This window comes from Cygnus olor, chromosome 5 (genome assembly GCF_009769625.2).
Source record: "Cygnus olor isolate bCygOlo1 chromosome 5, bCygOlo1.pri.v2, whole genome shotgun sequence".
In the NCBI taxonomy this organism is placed as follows: Eukaryota; Metazoa; Chordata; class Aves; order Anseriformes; family Anatidae; genus Cygnus; species Cygnus olor.
Window position 1 is genome coordinate 38,846,473 of NC_049173.1, and position 18,693 is coordinate 38,865,165.

General features: G+C 46.2%; 1 protein-coding gene and 1 non-coding gene across 3 annotated transcripts in view; one reads left to right on the forward strand and one right to left on the reverse strand.

The window, feature by feature from the left end:
* Positions 1-18,693, forward strand: part of BMF (Bcl2 modifying factor) — a 74,431-nt gene that overhangs the window by 47,656 nt on the left and 8,082 nt on the right. The gene's annotated exons all lie outside the window — the stretch shown is intronic.
* LOC121071842 lies at positions 8,506-8,618 on the reverse strand. The gene has a single exon (XR_005820823.1). It is a non-coding gene; the product is annotated as a U6atac minor spliceosomal RNA (small nuclear RNA).

The following is an 18,693-nucleotide window of genomic DNA, read 5'->3' on the forward strand; positions in this document are numbered from 1 at the left end:
CCCTCGTATTGTGTGCACCACATGAGCAGAAATGTCCACAACAGCAATGAGTAATGTTAGAAGTTTCTACTCTAGACACAGCTGGAAGATAATCACAAGGAATCACAGAGATCGCTTAAGTACTAGCCTGTGGCTGCGACCTGTTACCACAGATGGGAAGACATTATGAATAGACCAAGTGGGCTTGAGTAACACATCTGCAGCAAATTCTCCTCTAGGGCTCCCCTATTTCTGTCCAAGATTTTGCAGACAGATGCACACTAAGTGCGTGGTGTAATACACACAGAGTAAGTCAGGTGCTTTCAGGAAGTACCAGATGTGCTGCATGTGCCCTGTGGAGTTATTCTTTGCATTTGAGATATCCTGATACTGATAATAGGGCAGTACATCCAGTAGATCTCTGCATCAGACTTTCTTCATGTGGCTTTTTTAGCACAGTGCACGTGCACAATGGCACGAGTTGGGGTACTGCCTGTCCCAGGCACCCCAGAGCTATTCCTGTGCACCTGCCTGCGACTCTGAGATGTGCTGCAGTGTAGCAGGGGGCTTTTGACCTCATAGGCCAACCAGATATTTGGAAAAACATGGGAAATCTATAAAGTTAAAAAAAAAAAAATCCCAAAAGATCCAAATGGAGATATTTATGTGTGGAAAACGAGGACATGTCTGAAAATGCTAGATGCACGGATAGCCCTAGTCTTCACCAAGGTTCTTGGTGGATTACCCACTGTTAAGGAAAGAACAGCTCTTAGTTCTTCACCAAGGCCATCAGAGACAACTTGAGAGCTTGTGGGGCTGCAGAGTGCGTGACTGCTTGGAAGGAGAAGCTGTCTGTCTGTATGTCTGTTCCCACCATGGAAGCTGGGACTAGGGACATGCCAGCACTGTGGGGCTGGAAGTAGCAGTCTGACACCCGGGGAATTCCAGACATCCCAGCTTTCAGACAAAAGACTTTGGGGCCAGCTAGCAATGACTGCCCCACCGCTGACTTCTAATGTATAAACTTGACAAAAGCTGGTCTGTAACAAAGTCCTGACAGGTATGGATGCCAGCTTGTTCTGGGTTGTGTGCTTTTCTGCACATACAGGGAACAGGAAGGGAACCTGTCTGTTCAAGTGAAGTTTATAAGGGACGACAAAACTCAAATGAGAGCAAACACAGAGCATCCCTACCAAAAGGAAGGGGAGGCAAAGGGCACTCCTATGTTGTCTGCGGTGCTCTGGCCTCAGTCCTGGCCCAAAACTGTGAGGAAACTCACCCACCGGTGCAGAGTAGGGGCAGCAAAGGGGACCCTATGGGGGCCTCCCGGTGCTGAGCAGACCTCTCAACTCTTTTCTTGTGCGTGAGACAACCCAGTGGCCTGTCACGCAAGGCAGGGACGTGTCTGGCAGGCCGGCCCTGCGAGAGGCAGGGGTTGTGGCAGGAGGCCACGGCAGCCTGGCTGCCCGCCAGCCAGCACAGCTCGCCTCGACAGGGACCTGCCGATCCGCCGCCCCGGACACGCAGCCTCGCCGTGCACCACACGTGCGCGTGAGGAATTTATTATCCTCGCAGCGGGGAGGCGTGAGTTGGGAGTCAGGGCCGCCAGGAGCTCTCGCCTGCCCTTTGGGTGAGACACAGGCTTTTGGGAACAACATATGCTGCCGTTGTGAGAGGCTGTGGCAGACACAAAGGGATGCTCCAGGCTGATAGGCATAAATCGTGAACAGGGCCATGCTCTCCCTTACCTTCCTGCACATGTGGAGGCCTTGCATGAGTGCTAGGGCACAGACTGGGTTATTTTGAGGCACGTGTGTCAAGCAACCCCCAGAGCCAGGGGCTGCCATTGCAGAGCAGGCTGCTGGTCTGGTTAGGCAGGTACTCGGCCCTGTCAGCGGCTCGTACCTGTGTTTCAGAGAGGAAGGGAGATCTTGTAACTGCATCTGGCCAGGGATGCAGTGCTGTGGTTACTATTTCACGTCTGGGAGACGTGCAGGGTTATTGTATCCATCTCTTTGGGCATCGACCTAAACCGAACCACAGAACACGAGGGAGACTGGAGCCAAAACGAGCCCCAGATACACATTTCACCTCCGTGAGAAGGGATGGCATGGGCACCCCCTCAAGCCCCAGGTTGTGAAAGAGAGGGCCAGAGCCTGCACAAAGGGCTTTACCTCCATCCTGAGTGATGGCTTCATGTTGGTGCTATGCAAGTTTCTGGATGTGTGGAAGCCACCAGGTATTTTCATGTTAGGAATCCTACGGGATAGATAAATGTGTGTTACAGGCCATTTGCAGCATCTTTACATTATAGAGGCAGATTTTAAAGCAGTCGCCAATGGTTGCAGCCTGGCATAACCTCAAGTATTCAAATAATTTTAAACCTTCACAATTCTAATAGTTTGATTTATGAAAATTGAGAAATAGACTCTCCTGATTTCTATATTGCTTGCAGTCTGTTTTTGAAAAGGCATTTTCAACCTATACTGAAAGGTGAAATATATTGACAGCATCTAAGTATCTTCAGGTGCAAGTTGGTGTGATGGAAGGATCTCAAACAAGGGCAGGAGTGGGAGGTCCTGTTGCTCCTATTTATGATGCAGACTAGAATTTGCTGCTGAGTTTGAGTTGGACTGCAGTTTTCTTTTGATTTTGGTGTGTATATGTACCACGTAGGAATAACTGTTTTAATAGTTACAGCCTAGGACAAGAGCTTTGTGTGTCTGTAAATCCAATGATAAAGAAGTAGAGTTTGTCAGTTTGAAAACTAAAGGACTACACTTATATTGGTGTGTTGGTCAACAACTGTCTACATGTAGACTGTTCATTATTGGTCATCATGCATGCTGGAGAGTCTGCAGAGAAACACTCCCTATCGTAAACACCTTCAGCTATCTGGTGATCAAGCTGTGGGTTTTTTCTTGTGGGAATGTAGGCTTAAGATGAACCCAGCATCAGAACAAAAGCTTTGTCAGAAAGAAGGGGGTTTGCAGTGTATGAAGTTGGTTTTGATTCATTCCTGAGCTCAGATGTTGCTTTGGGAAATGTATTCTCTTTAGGTCTCTCACTCTGACTCTATAAACAGAGGCAGCGACTTGCATTTGGAGGCACTAAAAGTGATTTAAATGATTCAGCTTGGGATTTTTGCCAGGCAGCACCTCCTTCTGTTTGCTGTGGGGGCTTTTCTGCCCTCCCCCTGCTGGGTTGTTGGTTGTTGTTTTTTTTTTTTTTTTTTTCGTTCCATGCAAAATTTTTTGAGACTGTCTTTTGAGACCGTCTCTTTCTCCGAAACAGAAGAAAAAAAAAGTTTGCTCCTCCAGATGGACAGCTGCTCCCCACTTCTTTTGATGTTGCTTTTATCTGCCAGGCCAGTGCTCTCTCACCCTCTCCCCGCCCCCGGAGGCAGTTTCCATGGGGGTCTCAGGGGAGCTTTGTCTCTCACATGTGTTTAAAGAGAAATGTGGAGCTGACACAAAGGCTCCACGGCTCGACCTTTCGCCCTCCGGAGTTATGAGGGCCATAAAGCTCAAGTCCCTGGTAACAGCACTGATGACCAGGGCAGCTCTGGACACAGACAGAGCTTTTCTGGCAGAAAATTGTTTAACTAAAAATAGTTCTAGGGAGGAAAATAAAAGGTTGTGCAAACTAAGCAATGTCTTTTATTTCCTTATTTGGCGTTACTGGTAGTAGGATAAATTTCTTCAGCATGGCCAGGGGAGAACGGCTTCGTTGCATGTAACATCGGATCTGAAATGCACCAGGCACGGACGAAAAGTGGCACCTGCTGAGGTGCAGGGGCATGGATATGGAGGAGGAAGGCAGGGCGGCTCTGCTGCAGCACCTGGCCGCAGGCTGAGCTCACGGGGCCTGGGCACCTCGGCCTGAGGCAGCAGGACTGCCCGGCGCCGCACAGGGAGAGCGGAGCTGCTTCTCCTGCCTGAAGGAACAAGCCTGCGAGACTGGCAGCAGCTCAGTCGAAGAGCTGCCACGCCAGCCAGCAAGCAGGGCTTAGCCTCGAGTATCGCAGAGATATTGCAGTGCCTTAGCTCCAGAGCAGGGGAAGGCACAGCTTTTCCCTCACCGCTCACAGCTGTGAGCCCTCTCCTTGAGCTAGGTGTCTAAGCTGGATGTCTCCCACCATGATCTGAGTCATTATCAGAGCAATCTTTTCTTTTCTTTTCTTTCCTTTTTTTTTTTTTTTTTTGTGTGTCTTTAAATCCCCATTCAGGCTGGCTAGTGACAGATGTTGGATCCAGGTGCTACACATTTGAGGTAAAAGGATTTTCCTGCTGAAGCTGTTGTCTTCACCCTAAAATGGGCGAGGCATAGAATGAAAGGGCAGAAAAAAAAGGAGGTAAAAAAAAAAAAAAAGGTTCCCTTGCCTCCTGCTGAGGGTATTTATTTGTAGAAGAGTTGTAAGAGTGTTAAGTACCTGTGCATAAGATATAAAAAGTAGAATAGCTCCAACAGGATAGTGACTTGCCCAGAATATCTGTTAGGTGAATGATGAAGCTACTCTGCTCAGAGGTGCCAGATACCAGAACAGAAATCCAGAGGTGGGCCCTTCATTTCCTTAAAGGAAGCTCTAATGTTTGAGTACTGGGTGTGATAAAGGGCAGGTGACTATGAAGCCTTGTTCCCTGGTTTTCTTTTGTCCAGATTAAACTTGCTGCAATGAGGCCTGGTCATTTGGACAGTGTAGGCGGGGTGGGGGCATGCTGCTGAATAGGGGGTTGACTGTGTACATTAAGAATCTGAGCAGAAGTTTCAAAATCTCTGTAGCATCTCAATACTGTGAGAAAATGCCTTATTCTTTCTGTGAGCAGGTTGTTTGGGAGCTGGGGCCACCTGTTACATACGTATTTGTAGGTGCATCAGCTTGATAGGGTTTTTATCAAGGCTTAGGGCTATGGCAGTCATAAGACATCTCCGAGGAATCTTTCCTTATGCTTTTGTTCTTCCAAACCACATAAACAGAGGGCCACTTGCTGTGCAGCAGAGGGATAGTTTTTTCCCCATTCACAGAAGAATTCATAGGATTCTTATTTTAGGCTAAACAAAACTAATTGGGGGGGGGGGGAAGGTGGGGGAGAGAGAAGCCTCCAAAAGAAAGAAAGAAAAAAAAAGATTTATGTTGAAGTAGTGTTGTTATTGTTTTAACCAAAATGCAGCTACTATTACTGCAGACAGGGAGAATTTTTACACCAAAAGGAACACACAGCCAGCAACACACAGCCATCATCTCTTTCCATTTACAGAATCTTTTGACCCAGTATCTCCCTATGCAAGCATGCACCAACAATTGCATGCAGTAATTCTTTGCGTAGCTAAGTTTGCCTGCCTGCCTTGCATGATAAGGTGTGCATGTGCGCTCTCATTTTCTTCCTATAAATCTCTTTCTTTCCAGAAAGTTGTAAACCTAAAGATAACAGTGTACACTCTCTGAAAAGTGAGGTTTACACTGAAATCCTTGGCTTAAAAGTGTTGCCTGGAGGAGAGAAATCTCAGTAAGCCCCAAGGCTGGTGGTTTGGCTCATGAGCCAATTGTCACTCCGTGACCATAACACGGGGAGCATACTGGGGGAAGAAAAGGTGCAAATAAGGAGTACACGGGGCAAGCATTTCTTTGGCTCTGATCGTCCTTCAGTGGTATATGAGCCTTCAGGGGATCACACGACTGCAATACAGTAAAACACCCCTACAGCTCCCCTAAATCACATCACCTCGTAGGATCAGCGAACACAATCTCTTCCCTCCCATACATCACCCTTACACCAGACAGATCTCAAATGCAGAACAGAGTTGAGCACTTCTGCTCTCGCTGGATCCAGAGCATGTGCCTGCGGTTAATAGCAGATGATCCTAATCGCAGCTCCCGCAGCCCAGGGCTAGCTGATAACTCCCTATTCTGACTGCTGACCCCTGTAATCTCCTCAGTCCTGAGAAGGAGCAGATATTGTGAACGATGTTTTTTAGTAGTTGGGACAAAAATAGTCCTCTTCTTGCACAAAGAATTCAGATAGCAAACTATAGGAGCAGCAGTGACTGAGCAGCCAAGCTAGAGGGCTGGGAAAGATCTGCATTGTGTATCTGGCTCCACCACAGGCTTGCTCTCAGTGACCTCAGGGAAATAATTATTAAAGGTCTCACAGCCTCACTTTCTTCCTCTGGAAAAAATCAAGATAATAATAGGCAGTGACTCTGAAATGGTATTGTGAAGATACATCATTAACGGGTATTTCTAATGGGCTTTGAATTGTCCAAAGAAAAGCGGGATGTAGAATTAACATCTGGGAAACAAACTTTGCTGAAACTGCTTCTTTACTAAGAGAGTGGTTTCACTGCTTCTGCAGCAGCCCTTCAGGCTGCATTACTACCGAAGGGTAGTCTTGTGAACTCTCCATTTACACTTTAAAACCTCTACGCAGGCAGCAGCAGAGTTACAGATGCAGCTGCAAGAAGAAACCACACACCACAGTTGTGCAGGTGCATGTGGGCCCCAGTGGGAAAGAATATTAACTATTTCCTGGTAATAGGAACACAGAGGTCCTTCACACTTGCAAAATAATCTCAGCACAGTTCCAGGACACGGTCTGTGTGGGAAGCTGCTATTCAATTGAATACACAACTGTGCTTAACTGTGCTGTGATCCTAGCTTAAATGACTACAGACTAAATATTCTGGATTCTCTTTCAAATTCAACTAAGTTTGTGCATTGTGTGCCCTGTAGTTTCAGTGTGATAAGGAAAGCTTTCATCCTATGATTTCCATTAGTGTTAGTTTAAAGCTTTATGTCTGGAAGGAATAGGTGATATTTACCTTGGTATTTGCAGGATCAGATCCAGTTTTTAAACAAGCTACTCCTGTTGTTTTCATCTGTTCTTCACTAAAATTTGCAGTAAGATCATTCTTTGTACCCATAAAGTAGCCAGGAATTACAAGAATAACTCATATTTCATATTTTTTAAGAAGTCCTATATTTTTGGAATAAAATTATCTGTTATGATTCTCTCTAATATATTCTTAATTACAATTATTGTTATCTGAAATTGAAACTGCGTGATTGTTTGCAAAAGTAACGAGGCATGTTTCCCTTCCCTGAAACGACTGAAGTGAGAATCAGGCTTCCAGTATGAATGTACACATAAGCTATATATTGAAATCATTTGCTTTGAAATTGCTTCCAGTTATCTAGTTTTCTATAATATTAAGATGCAAATCTAGGCAAAGCAGATTTTTTTTATACACTTAATATCTGTGAATCTGGTAGGATTGGCTGAGCTGAAGCTGCCACAGGAGATAATGATGTTCTGCTGAAACACGGTAACGCTTCAATAAACCCTGATGATGATAATGCATTGAAATAACAACATGTGGCATTGCAATCCACCCACACATCATCATGCATCACACCAAAAATGTCACAATGTGCTGATGGTTAGGTTTCTCTTCTAAAATCACAAAGCTGGCAGTCCTAGCTGTACTGCTCACAACAAAATGTGCTGTTTTGTTTCATGTCTTTGGCTGGTTTCGGCTGTACCCAGGATCTTTCTCACTTGAGGTGGCAACGGTGGATGCTCCTTAAGCGTTTTAAAAGTGGCATTCAGAAAAATACCCACCCAAGTTCCTGTTCTAACAGAAGCCCACCTGAATAGTAGGAGGCTGTAAAAATGGGCAGAAAATCTAGTAAGAAAGAAGTGTTGCACCTGATTTTAATCTCTTCTCCCTTTCAAGCAGAGCAGAAAGTAGCCTCTGTCTTTCAATTCCACTTGAAATATAACTTCAGCAAGTTTTCCAAATGTCTTTGAACTTACACATTTGAACACTTAGATTTAGCACAAGTTTCAGCAGAGGGTTAGGGTGGTAGCCAGTTGGAATGGTAGCAAAAATTGAATTTTATCTTCCCTCCATATCATGATAGCAAAATAGCTATGAAAACTTTTTATGTTTGCCTTCTTGATAAATAAAGGCAACATAGTCACATTAACTTTTACCTTCAGGAGTGTCTGTCTGCTTTTCTTACCACTGGTGGAGATAAAGTAAAAATGAAAAAAAAAATAGGAAAAATTGCTTGCATATTTCAAGCTAAATCCAAAAAAAAAAAAAAAAGGGTCTGTCTGTATTTAGGTTAGGACCTGAATGGAGTTCTGGTGCTTAGACTCTAAATTGCAATTCTGAGGACCTCAGCTGCTGCTTAACTCTGCAAATAACTACTTTCAATAGGTGCTTCAACTCTTAACAACAAAAAATCCTATTTAAGCACTCTTAAAGTTCTGTTTCTACATGTGCTTACCAGTACTTCAGTGTTTGTAGGTCAGAGAACTGTGACTTCTATCCCACATCAAAGGTCAATGGAGATCCCGAAAATAAAAGATTCTCTGCATCTCCCTCCTTTTCCTTATCGAGCCCCACATGAAAGGAACGATCCCTGCTGCTTTCCTCTTCTTCCTCCAGAGCAACAGTGATGATGATGATGACGGTTGTGTTTTCATACAGCAGCTTGGTGGTTGCAACAGTCTTCCCAGGATATACATTAGATACCACAAAGTAAGTGACAGTCTTAAACATGGTTAAGTCTATTAGGCCTTCTTCCATCCTTACCAAGAGGAGTGCTGTCCTGCTTTTATTTCACGCTTCCAAATTACTGGGGAGATGTACTCAATTTCCTTCTGAAGGGCTTGAAATTCACATTTCCCACCTCTCTGGAAAGCGCTCTAATGATTAGGGAAGAGGTTGTGGTTGGACATATCTCCTCGTGTAGGTCTTGCAGTGGGGAAGGGGGAGAAAATGGGATTCACTATGTCAGAGATAAAGAAGAGTTGTCATGGCTATGATACTACTGATGAGGGCACTCACCTAGCCAGAGCCTTGTCTTCCTCACCCTACCTCAGGGCTGCTAACAGTGTAAAGAGCTATTGCATGAAGTACCTAAACAGCCCTGAGATCGGTGTGCGGAGCTCAGGATGTCCCTGACCACGTGAGTACAGGCTAAACGGAGTTACGTACCGTTCTTCTTGTCCAACTCATTTCCAATGCTTTCCTGAAGTTGTTTTTTTTTTCTACGAGACAACTTGGGAGTACCCTGAAACCTCTTGTCTAGTGGCCAGAGTACTCTAAGCAGCTGTGGCTTTGTCGGGGGGTGTAGGTGTAGTAAAAGGCAATAGCACAGTTTCAGTGCATTTCACACTTTTGACCAATAGCACCTGCTAATACATCATGTACTCATGAATTAGGTGACGTGACAGCGGCCATGCAACTGTGCGCTACATATTTTCCTCCACGTTTAGGTCAGACCTGTGTCTGTCCCTACGTCCTAAAAGGTCTGAGCTTCCTCCGTGTTCTGGCTTCTTCTCCGTGGGACTGAAAATTGGGTAGCATGAAGCCTGGCCCTGTAGTGCCAGAGTTCCTCCTCTGGACCCAACAGGGCCAGAGCCACCACTTCTACAGCATGGCTGGCACACAAACATGAAAGTAGACGTGACTCAGTGCAGAATCTTCTTAGGGAAAGGACTCCAGGAACTTCCTGCACAGACACAGGCTCTGTCCCCTCTTTGTAAGCACTGGAGGGGAAATGGAAGAAGAGAAACACCAAGGGTGGGAAATAAGACTGTGTTTTCATTTCCTCTTTCTTGTTTGTTACTTGGGCCTTCTCTAGTGAAAGAAAAAAAAGCAACAACAAAAAACCCAGCTGCACCTGTTTTTTTAGTTTTTTGATTTTTTTTTTTACAAAATGTTCTCTTGCACTCGTTCACCTCCTGGTAACACTGAGCTCCAGAAAATACGGAGCACTCTCTCTTTAAGAAAGACTGCTCTCTGCCCAGCTGTTGACTTGCCTGAAGGTGAGACCTCTGCTTAAATTCATGGCTCCAGCTGTCAAAAGCAAAGAAAAGCAGCTTTTCCTTGGCGGCTCTCTGCTTTGGGTAGAATTTGACATCTTCCTCAGTCAGCAGAATTTAATCAGCATCAAGTGCCCACAGCCTCTCAGCTCCACCACAGCCTGGCTGGGGGTGGGGGAGCCAGACCTGCAGAGGAGAAGAGGGGGAGTCCACAACCCAGCAGGCACAAACAGACACAATCACCGGCCTCTATAAGAAATCCAAAGCTTGTCACTGTCTAGGGAGAGCCTCATTATACCCTTTGACTTAAGAATTGCTGTTATCATTCAGTAACCTTAGCTGGCTTAGGCTTTGCTGTGTCCTCCTGAGAAGCTGAGAGCAGGTAAATGGAGTGAGTTACCGACAGCTGACAATGACACTGATTTCCAAAAGAAAGCTGATGAAATGGGCTCAGGGATATGGTTTCTCAGACTTAAGTGAGCAAGTAAAGCTTAGCAAACAACTCCTGTGATTGCCATGCCTTGCTTGTCTTTCTCCGAGGGAAGAGAATGCCTGCAGTACTTTTTGTGTAGACACCAACAAGCTAAATGATCCAGCTCACAAAGCAAAACTGTTTCCCTGAGCAGCTAACCTGCAAAGCCCAGCATTCGAGCCTCAAATCGTCAGATGGGATTGGTGTGAACAGACCTAGGTACACATGGACATAAGTATGGGTCTGCCACAGCAAGATGACATTTGCTTTTTCCCATTACTGCCACCCCCTTTCTACAACCAGTCCCCAAAATCCCATGGAGCAAAATGGGATTGGGGAGGTGGTGCAGTGGTCCCTGGTACAGGGTTTGGCTTTGTGAGCCATGTCAGGGGCTGTCCTGGCTGCCTCCCCCCTGCTGTGCCACTCCTGGGGAGCCAGCCCGCCTGCCCCGGGACCCTCATTGCGGGGGGCTTGGTTGGTGCAAGGCAGCTGCTGTTACAGCACGAGTGTGTGCAGGGTGCTTTCTCAAGGAGACTCTGTGTTAGTGTTTACCCATTTAAAATAACCTGTTCACAGTAAATATTATCTGTATACATGTTTTGAACACACAGACTCCAGACCTTCCTATACATGCAGTTCATTTCTAGCACCTGCAGCTGTTACCCATTTCCTGACAATATCATCGTGCCCATTGAGGAGAGGAAGGACACGTTGGGTTGTTTTTTTAGTGTTTACCTCTTCCACCCGTTTGATATTAGCCTGCATAATGGCACAGAGCTGAATCAAAGGAGGCGGCTGGTGGGAGCAAACAGGAAATGAAGCAATGCCCGAGGTAAGGCGGGCAACTTGCAGCGGGGCTGGGAGGAAACAAGCGTGTGTGTGTGTGTGTGTGTGTGTATTTGGGAGGGTATTAATCTGCAAATACCCACTTGTCCCCAAGCAGAGGGCAGTTAAGTTTTCTCCAGGCCCAAGACAGGAATCAGGCGGACACTATAGCACTGAACGCCCCCACCTGGAAAAGAAGAGGGGTAAGATAGCAGGAAATGTTTAAGGAGAGAGATGCTGTGGGTGAAGGCAGGAGTGCAGGTAAAGGCTTGCTGCTTGGGATGGGGGAGAGATCACAGGTGTATTGCAGCCCAGGAGCTTGACAGTGATCAATGCAGAGCTCAGGCTGTGAACTGTATACTGTTGCAGCCTGTAGCCATGAATGCGGTGGCGGCGGTGTTTTGTTTTTTTTTTTTTTCCACCCCTGTTCCTTTGTATTTGGGGAATGAACTTCATAAAACCTGCATTCATCGTTTCTGCTCAGCCACATGACAAACTCCTACTGAACTGTGTCCTGGAGGGGTGATGCAGCCACAATAACAAGATCCCTCCCGCTCCAGTCATTAAAAACACTGCATTTCTCATCTCACGGTGCTGGGGGAGGGGACTGGGAACAGCCGAGGAGGCAAATCCCACTGGGGATACTATTACAATATGAAAGAGACAATGAACCCTGCTCATTTATGTGCAGAATTTATCTCCAAATGTCCTACCAAAGGACGTACTTTTAATCTTATCCTAGTATTGCTCATCTTTCTCAACATTCACCTTCAAAAAAAAAAAAAAAATTACTAATAAGGGTGTTTCTAAAATTACCATCTCGCTTCCCTTCTTAAACTTCTCTATTTAAGACTTTACAGTGTTAAAAGGTACAATGCTAAATCTTGTATAGTGTCTGGAGCCTCCTCTTCTCAAATGATATCCCTCTTATATGAACAGCTAACTGAAGACATCTGTTGGATGCAATTATCTGAATGCTGCACATTTGTTCTAGACATTGTTTTCTAAGTTACTTGGGGATAACATTCTTAATTATGTTTTTCTGTCAGTGTTGGTATTTGTGAAGACAGTTTTCCATTGTCCACCAAGTTCAGTGAGTGGTTAAATCCTGTTTGTCAAATATCCAGTGGGATTTCCTTATTGATTAATAATGTAGATGTGTGTATTTAATTATTTTAATAATTCTCCACAGCCTCCTGTAAGTAGAAGAGGTAAAGCCCACACTCATGTACAGATCATTAGCTTTCATTCAGTACAGCATATTTTCGTGGCAGGAGGTAAACTTTGTTACAAGGTTTATGTCTGTAGGATTACCTGCTGTACGGTACGCTGCTTGTGGGACATGAGCCAACTAATAATGTTGGATTAAAGAATAGATGGAAATGACTGAAACGTGTTTTCTTTCAGATTTAGTCAGAAATACTTTGCTAAAAGTTCTAAAATTTTCATTAAATCTTGTGACAGACAGTTGCCCTGACCATTTTATAAAGTACTAGGGAAAGCACTTTCAGCAAATGTCAGCAGAACGCTTCTCCCTACCAACTCCATTTTATCTGTTTTCTAAAAAAAGGACCCATAGACTCTGACACAGCCAAGTTGCTGTGGCTTACTAAAATACCAGTGTTAGCTGAACCCTGGCAGTTGCACGCACACACGCTTTCAGCCGGGGCAAACACAAGATAAATGACGCTGACTTCTCCCTGCAGCACAAGCGCCCAGGCCTCGCCCCTCGGCGGGAGGCGCGATGGCAGGCCCGGCGGCAGTGGCCGGCCAGGCCGAGGTCAGCCTGAAGCTGCCCCAGCATGGTGCGAGGCCCTGGTCCTTCCCAGCAAGGACAGCTCTCCTCGTGCCTGACCCGGTGAGCACGGAGGGAAAGCGTGTCATTAGTGTTATTTAATTTGCATTGCTGTGATACTTAGGAGCTCCGGTTTGGATTAGGACTCTGTTGTGCTAGGCCTGCGTAAACACAGATGAAAGCATGACACTGTCCTCCCGAGCCGCCTGCCTTGTACAAACACACGCGGGAGCCGGGTACGGTTTCACACTGAGGTTGGGTTTTGTCTTCCTCAGTGCCTTGTGCTGTGCCAAGCATGTTGTCAGCTCTTGCAAGTCATCCTTATTTAACAGCCCACACCTCAGCATGCTCTTTGCTGAATTGGTCATTTGGCAAGTTCGCCTGTTTGTGTAGCATGCGGCAGATGACCCAGAAGGATACTTGAGGCCAAGCTGGGACAGACCACGTGAGTTTACTTTAAGGGCAGCTACAAAAAGTCCCCATGGGTTGCAGTTCTGGGTGGGAAGAGCTTGAGCTGGCTGAGCGTGGAAAACAAAAGCCTGGTACTGGCCACCTCGTGCCAGCCAGCTCAGGGGTCAAGAGGAGACAGAGCTGAGCTGGCTCCAGCAGTGCCCACGGCTTGTGGGGTCTGCTTGGCCCACATGGGCCTGCTGAGCAGCCCGAAGGGCTGCGGGACTCCCTGTCCCATGGAAAGTATCTCCCCACCAACTTTGAGAGAGCCTATTACCAGCACTAACAAAATTGTCTTTGTATACCTCGGAGGAGGTGAGTAAAGCAGAATCAGAGGGCAGCAGGTAGTTTTCTCTGTGTGAAACGTTTACTCATTTTCCCCATAGGCTGTTAGTGAGACTTCTGGCTTTAGCAGAAGAAATCCCACCTTATTCCCTAAAACTTGGTAAATAAAGATGAGTCATAAGAAATTTCTGTGTTTTGAAGCAGAGATCTTTCCTTCACCCTAAGCAGGAATGGCAGGGTCACACCTGAGAAGAAAGTGGCTAAAAGCCTGTTTGGATAATATACTGTGTTTGATCTCATAGTGGTGAGCATCCAAGCAGTGCTTGGGTTTTCTCATTTCCAGAATAAGAAAAGATCTCTGTATGCGGTGATCAACTCTTACCTTGCTCCCTTTCTCTCAGTGCTAAAGATCCGGCTAGATTTCTCCTTCAGAACTAATTTAGTAAAGCTACACTGCTTTTTTTAGGTAGCCGGTAACTTTGGTTGTGTTAAAGACTTTCTCCATTTCAAGACATTTTGCCAGTATGGCTACAGCGTGATTTGTACACATGTTGTATGGATGCACGGGGTGCTGCTTGTAACTGAGGTGCGTTGTGGGTTACACCAGTGACGTGGGCAGATTGAGACGGGGAAAGTGTCTACAATCAAAAGATGTAAGAATTTTCAAAAACAGTATAAACCTCATAAACAAGCCTCGTGAGCTGTTGTTTGAGGTGGTTTGGTTTTGTTTGGAAGTACAGATTCAATGTAGTCAAGGTATTGCAGTCTGATGGATAAACCAGTTCTGGTCAAGGCGGGGTGCAAAGCTTACACCATCCAGCTAACCTTGCAGAAAAAGTGATGTGTCTGGCCCTTGTTTTAATGTATTTCGCTTTGGCTCACTTGCATGATCAGTCACTCTGTATTAAAAATACACATTTTTACTGTTGTAGACAAAATGCATAAACATTTGACCCCTGGAAATATGATATACAGCTAAAGACAGCTTTTGAAAAACCTGAAGCGCGTATGTGTGTTATAAATTCCTCCTTTCTCACAGGACTAGCACAGTAGAAAAAAGGATAATCAGTTGTTTTATCGTCTCCCTCTCCTTCCCACCCCTCACCTCCTCCGTGCTCCCCCTCCTTTTTGCTGTGGGATGTGCCAGCACTTGTCTTGGCAAAAGCCAGTCTTGGATCTCAAAACCGAAGAAAACTCCAGTCTGTCCGTGACTGACTCAGCCTTTACCAGGGCTCCTCTCCTCCCCGCCCCAGTGCACACCAAGAGAAGAGAGCGTCTTGGTCTGCTCCAGGGAGGCACAGCAGAGGGGCATCCGCGAGGCAAACACGTAATTCATGCCCTCATAAATCAGGGCCATGTCAGAAGCACAATTTTAAGTGCATGTACATGCACGTATCTTACAGACGGATGATCGCATGCGCCAAACACCATGTGAGAATAATAGGGCATCGCCATCCGGTATGGTCCTGGTCTGCACTTTCAATGGGGAAGTTAAACAAAGAAGTGCTTTGCTGGCAGTCTTAGGGACCAGGGTCCCTTTTTTACGCAGGGCAGGTAAAATCAGCTGACTGTGGTGCGATTTCCACCCACCACTCTCCACTACACGCACAAAGCTACTGGCTCGCTCTCTTCCTGTCCAGTCAATCTTTGGCCTTTCCAGAAAGATTGCCAGCAAAACTATCTTTTGGCAGTGGTGATATCATGATACAGATGGCTGCCCATTAGAAATTGTGCAGCAGTTAATTTTCCAAAGAAGCTACCAACCATCAGCCACACGATAAAGCAGAAATTCTCCTTCAGCCCCACTCAGCCTGGTCTGGACCTCAACCAGGGACATGAAAAGCTTCAGTTCTCCTTCCCAGTACCTAACAGTGTGTTGATCAATGTCCTAATCATTAAAAGCTAAATCACACGGAGAATAAACACCCATGCTGTTCTTAATACATGAGCGTCTATGAAGTCCACATAAGGACTTAGGATGAAAAGGGACCTACTGGGTCTTCCACATCAGAAGACATTGTTAGTAATCTGTGAAGTGCCATCCTAAGCGTGTTCTCTACTTCACCATTAATAAAACTAGTGGAAAGTTCTTCTGAGAGCTTACTCCGCTAGTCATTATTTTATACCACTTTGTTCTTGTGTGAAGGTTAAGCTTTAGTTTAAATAGCTGCTTTTCTCTCCTTGGCGTTTTCTTCTCTGACATATTTAAAGACTCCTGTCCCTGCTCACCTGTTCTCATCGGATTGTTGCTATATAAGTCAGTTTCTTCATGGTATTCTAAGACAGACTCTTAATTTCCCCAATCATTTGTTTAAGCCTGCCTTTTTGTAAATATGGCTGGCAAGAACAGTATCTGTTGTTCAAACATACGAGGGTTTGATACTGCTTTACACAATGGCAGTAATTACCCACAGTATCTTGTCTAACACACCCTGTGACTGCATTTACCTTTTCCATGGCTGGCTCAGTTCTCCTGTAATGCATGACTATATCTTGGTTTTTCTTCACCCCTGTGCCTTCCAAATGGTGTGTCCCTGTCTTTACGGCAGGAGCTCCTGTTATCTAGGTGTATGACCTTTTCACCGTGAATTTCTGAAGTCATCAAATTTTTTCCTGATATTCTGCTCATCCTCGCTGTTGATGAGACATCTCAACTTCGTGTCTTCAGTACATTTCATTAGCACATTATAATTTTTTTATGCCTCCATCAGCCCTGCTTAAGATAAATGATTCAAAAAGGCTCCTTAACTTTTGGCTTATGCTGTTCCTGGTGGGAACCTCATTCCTTAAGTTACAACATAAAACTTCTGTTGAAACTCTTTTTTATCAATGGTAGAAACTACATAGCCACCTTTGCCCAGCTGTATCTGCTGTATGTTTTTCTCCAGTGCAAGAAAGGCAAGACAAAAGCAGACTTCTTATCCGCGCAGCACAGGAGCACGCTCTGATACCATTGCCCTTGAGCAGAGCCAAGGGCAGGACGCCTGGATGTATGTGGCCAAGCAGCTGACATACCTACGAAGGGGGACAGAAAAAGCTTTCTGGTACTTGTCCATGCTTTGTTTGGGAGCAATCTGGGAGCTGTTGTGGAAGCAAGTTTTAGTGGAGTTCAGCAGCATCTAGGTATGCCCTTTACTGCAAAGGGCTGGCACGGAAGAAAGAAGCTAGAAAAACCATCTGTCTCAAGTTCGTGTGGCAGTACCTTGCCTTCAGTCTGGTCAACTCCAAAGGGGAAGTCTCGGGGCTTCGAGTGCAGCCTTTCAAAACACTTAGAACAAACCCTAGGCATTTGCAGAAACCACAGAGTGTACAGTTAATACACCCAGATGTGCTGTCAGCCCCACAGCACTGCACCAGAGTGGATGGAGTGTGTAAATCTTGGAAAGGTTAAAGCTGAGAGAACAGCGATACGCATAAAGACTTGTGTTCCTTCCAGAAGGAGGAGGGGGGCGAGGTGTTATCATTCGACATTAATCACTTACATCTCCAACCTGCCTAAATCCTCTGAAAAGAACCAGCAAAGAAAACACCAGCTGCTGTAGCTCCTACTTTTTCCTCAGTACCCTCCAGCCTCCCTCCCTCCTCCCTGCCTTCCCCAGACTGTGTTTATTTTTACTGCTCGTGAATCAGCCAGGAACTTGCTCCCTGCAACAGGATCAGCTGAGAACAAGCTGCAGTCTGTACATTCCCTGAAATCTTGGTTTTGTTTGGGAGCTTACGATCAGCAGCAAAACAGTGGAGAAAAGGAGAGAAAGTGATACACGTCTTTGTTCTCACCCGGGGTGATGGGACTTTCATTCCGCATAGAGTGGGACTTCCCCAACTCGCTCTCTGAGCGTATGTCAGCTTTCACTAGAGATTTTAAGCACGCTTGGTTTATGAAAGAACGCTGTCGTCACTTAAGCTGTGAGTACTTCGGGAAAGCAACCATTGTTTTATATAGGTGTGCCTCACTCCCACAATAATCCTGACTGATGGCACCAAAACACTGCACGCTGACATAAATAGCACGGCAGCTTGCCCGTCAGCAATGGCTGTTTCTTCTCAGGTTCCTCCAGTGCAAGAACTGTTCGGTCTTGAATAGCAGAAGGACCCCCCCTCACCCTGATCATGCGTGGCTGCCCCAGCTCTGGCAGGCGCACGGCGGCTCGAGCCCCAGCGTCAGTGAAATCGCTGCCCTGTGTGGCAAAAGTCCTCGTGGGTGATGGCCAAGCACGTGATGGAGGGGGTAATGAAGAACGGCAATTAGAGACAGAGAAGTGAATGGTGGGAAGGAGAGGGAGGGAGAGGGGGACGAGAGGAAAAAAATGGAAAGAAAAAGAAATTGAAACACACCTCAAAAAAAAGTGTATGTGGGAAACCTGGAAAAGAAAAGGGCAAATGTGACCGAATCATCCTTGGGAGAAGGAGCACCTCCCTCAGCCTTCTCTCTGGTGCCTGGCTGAAGCTACCACCTGTAGCCAGAGCACCTGCGGGGCCGAGACCTGTCCCACACTCAGTCCTCAAGCTGCAAGACTTTGGGGAAGCCAGTTTTGGAGTCCGGTCATCCACAGAGCGAGGAAATCCTTATTTACAGCTACACCCAAAAGCTGGTTTTCTCCAGGCTCTTGTGTTCAAGCAGTCCGAAGGCCGCCCCAACATTTGCCATCCAGCTGATCACTTGTCACCCGATTCCCATCCAGTTTCGGCTCGTACGCCGCTGCCAGGCACGAGCCGCTGGGCTTGTCGCCACGCCGAGCCGAGGAGCACTCGACTCGTGGAGAGGCGCGGGTCCCGCAGCGTGCACCGGGAGGCTGCCTCCTCGCTGGGGCACGCCTGGTGCACAACTGCTAATCGCTTTCTGATTGAAGCGGCTGCTTGCTGCCAGGACTTCTCTGCCAGAAGATAGCTGTATAATACTGATAATCAGGCGCCCGGCGAAGATAAAATGCCTGTTGCTTGCCTCTAACTGAAGAGTTTCATGTTGACAGGCTCCTTATTACGGCAAGCCGTTTGTGCTGTGGAAAAAGCAGAGCCTTTTACTGAAAAAAAAAGAAAAAAAATCTTATCTC